Below are 3,694 nucleotides of genomic sequence, written 5' to 3' on the forward strand. Positions count from 1 at the left end.
GATGAGCTGCAGCTGTGCAGGAGGCTCCCTCAGAGGATCCACAGAAGACTCTGCTGGAGAAAGATGGGATTTTCTCCAGCTCCCAACAATAGTAATAATTTTTGTATAAAATTATAGTAATTTTGTACGATAAAACAGAACTATAATTTGGCATATGCACACAATTTTGTCTTTAAGTTAGGAAACCTTAAATATTTACAAGAATATGAGTCTCTAAAGGTAAAACTCATTCTAATCTTTATGTTTAGATGTTTAGACCGAACACAGGGGTAGCAGTCTCAGCAGAGACTCCCAGGGTTCCCTCTAGACAAGACCTCCAGCTTCTCTGAGGAAACTTGAGGCATTCCAGGACCATCCAAGAGACATTATCCCTCCAGTGTGCCCTGGGCCATCGTCTGAGCCTCCTTCCTATATGATGTGCCTCGAGAATTTTTGGAGGGAGGCAGGTAGAACCTTTCCATTTGCCAAAGTAGAGACACAATCCGTTGGTCCCCATAGAGGCAGACAAGTGTGATTGCCCCTAGATTTGCAGAACATACTGTGATCTAACCCCAGCTGTGAAGGGGGACCACAACTCACTCTGTGAGTCCAATGGTACTGTCTGTAATCACCACTTGATATTGAACAGACATGTCATCCACGATAACTTCACAACAACCCAAGAGCTGAGATAGTCAAGGTGGACTACATTCACCCCTGAAACCTTGCCAGCATGGAGCCATTTGACCACCTTAGTAACTTCCACCTGGGTGATAGACCAGTCCTGTCATATGATAAGCCTCTACAGCTCTACAATGCCCTGACCACTCGGCCTCTGGGGGGAGTGGTTAGGGCATTGGTTAGGGCATTGCTCTTGGATCCCAGAGTGGGGGTTCAAGCCCCACTCCCACGGACTGCTACTCTGGGTCCCTGAGCAAGATCTTTAACCCCCATACTGCTCCTCGGGTGCCAAACAATGGCAGCCCACTGCTCCCTAAAGGGATTGGTTGAATGCAGAGATTTCATTTCGTTGCTTCGTACTTGTGACAATGTAATGACAATAAAGTTAAATTATTTTATTCTACAGTGACCAGCATCTACAAAGTGTTCCTACCACATGCTGACCATGTCTTCAGTTCAGCTAAAATGAGCTTTCTCTGCAGGGTGTTCCGGGCAGCCCAGCCATGCGGGAGAGTAGAGCTGTTTCTCCTCCACACTGAGAAGAGTCAGTTGAGGTGACTCTCCTGGGTGACTCCCTCAGAAGGTGCTCCAGGAATGTCTTACCAGGAGAAGGTCCAGGGACAGTCCAGGACATGATTGAGGCACTATGTATCTTGGTCGGCCTGGGAGCACCTTGGGCTTCCACCAGCAGAGCTGGAGGAGGATTCTGTGCAGAAGGAAGTCTGGGAGTCTCTGCTGAGACTGGATAAAGAAGAAGTTGATGAGCAAGTACTGGTGCCTAAAATTTTAAATGTTTAAATGTTCTCTTAGTAATAACTTATACCTAGGGCAACATGTATCACAAGCTTTAGATAACAAAGGATGCTTGTAATTTAATTAGCAATACAATTTATGAAATGTTCCTTTTTAGGAAAATTTGAATCAGAAAAATTGGCAAGTAATTTTCGTAAAATTTTTTATGCTACGCCATCAGACATAAATTAAGTGATATGGTTTATAACTAAACAAATTTTATGTAAAGTCTCGCTTTAGTGATTACTGAGTGCCTTTCACTAAAATCTCACCTTCGCTATCCATTTCTGTTTACGGATCCCACTCCTTCATCTCAGTCTTCTCCCTCCATCAGTGTCTTCTTGGTCTCTTTGAATCAAATCGGATGAATCACAAAAGTATGCTACTCCTTTATTATTGCTATTTAAGCATAGTATGAAGTTTATATTAAATAAGTTATATTAAACGTCTTTGTGTACTTTGCATTATTTGGTTAATTGCTTAAAATGTGTAATTCAGAGAAGACTTAAAAGTCATTTATAATAAAGATTAGCTTGACACTAAACTAAACTAAATTTTTCTTCCAGGCAGCAGAGCAGGCAATTAACTCTCCTTTTCTAGGTGGCTGCAAATGCATCTATTATCTAGAAAAATGTTATAGGCTCATAATCAGTAGGACATTTTTGTTAGCCTCTTATGATGTTTTAAAGCTCTGGGGGAATGTACAATATGATGCGTCCAGACATTGGAAGCAGCAAATAACTGATGACCATGAGGTCCCAACATGGGTTGGATTTACAGCTGTTCTATAGGTATACAATACTAACACACTGCAAAAGGAGTCCATCTAACCAAATCTCATAATCTTAGATCTAGCAAAAAAAAAAAGCAGCTTTTAAATTCCTGTTTTAACAAGTGTTTTTGAAGACAAGCAAGAATGTTTCGTGCATCGCTGTAGTTTACCTTAATCTGACCCCTGAGGTTCTTGTCAGGCACTCCTACATAAATCCATGGAGGAATAAGAAGCTGCCAAATTTCTTACTTTAGATGGAGAACAATTTAATGCTTGCCTTTCACACTTGTCTGATCTTTAAGTTGTCCTCATCATGTTCCTGTCAGAGACTCAGCAGCTTTGAAAACTAAAATTGGGTTGAATAACATTTTTAGAATACTGCTTTAGTAGATAACCAGACAGTGCAGATCAAAGACAACTTTCTGAGAAAAAAGTCTCAACAAAAGAACCCTAATTTTCCCTTGTATGATAAGGAAAACACTTACAAAGTCATTCTAAAATGCTCTTACAACAAAACAACAACAAAGTTTTAATATACAGTAGCATGCCTTTTAACTGCAGTGATGCTTTTTATCAAGCCCAATGTGATGTTCAGGATGTGCAAATTATGTGCCGTTTGTGTCAAAAGTTGAAATTCCCAAGCAGCATATTTGAGGAGAGCCAAAGAGAACAGTAGGGGGTCTCATGGCCATTGAGAAAACAGACAACCTTTAGGAATCCCTCTCTGAAACAAAGCTTGTGTGTAGCTCATTTGTTGTCTCATTTTCTATTTTTTAAAGGGTTAAGTTAATTTGGTGTGCCAATCAGATAAATAAACTAATTCAAATATCAGATGAAAATAACATTACTAAATTGCCATGATCCTGTTGTGTTAGGCTTTTGAGCTCCTTTGATCTCTGTGTTTTTTCTTCATTCCCCTGCTGATCATGTTTTACTACTCTTGTCATTGTTTACCTTTTTTGCTTAGGTAATTCTTGTATACTTGTACATTTAGGATTCTTTCTAAGATTATTTACACTGTTTTTGTGTTTCTCTACACAGTTACTGTGTTTATCTCTCACCTGACCCGCAACATGCCTTTTCTCCTACCTTCTCCCCTGTATATAGACTGCCTGGTTTTCCCATTGCATTAGTTGGTTCTTCTGAGATTTACTTCATTCTCAACACTCCATACCTCTTCTTATGTTGTCTATTCTGCCAAGTCCTGCTCCCATCAAGCCTGGTTGTACGTTTTTGTACATTATCATCATCTCCTTTATACATAATATTGCTCCTGACTTCCTGTGTGCGTTTTGGTCCTGCAAAAATGAGGCATTGTGTCTGGTAGACCTCTACAATCAAAATATACATCACTGATATATCAGTGCATCCATAAGCGTCGTTAGACCTATTTAAGGGTGGCTTCAGCCACCCTTTCTTTGGCATTAGCCACCCTATAATTATTTTGCGATTTTAAAAAATATATTTTTT

The sequence above is a fragment of the Cyprinodon variegatus genome, unplaced genomic scaffold, assembly GCF_000732505.1.
Source record: "Cyprinodon variegatus isolate N-32 unplaced genomic scaffold, C_variegatus-1.0 Scaffold241, whole genome shotgun sequence".
NCBI lineage: Eukaryota > Metazoa > Chordata > Actinopteri > Cyprinodontiformes > Cyprinodontidae > Cyprinodon > Cyprinodon variegatus.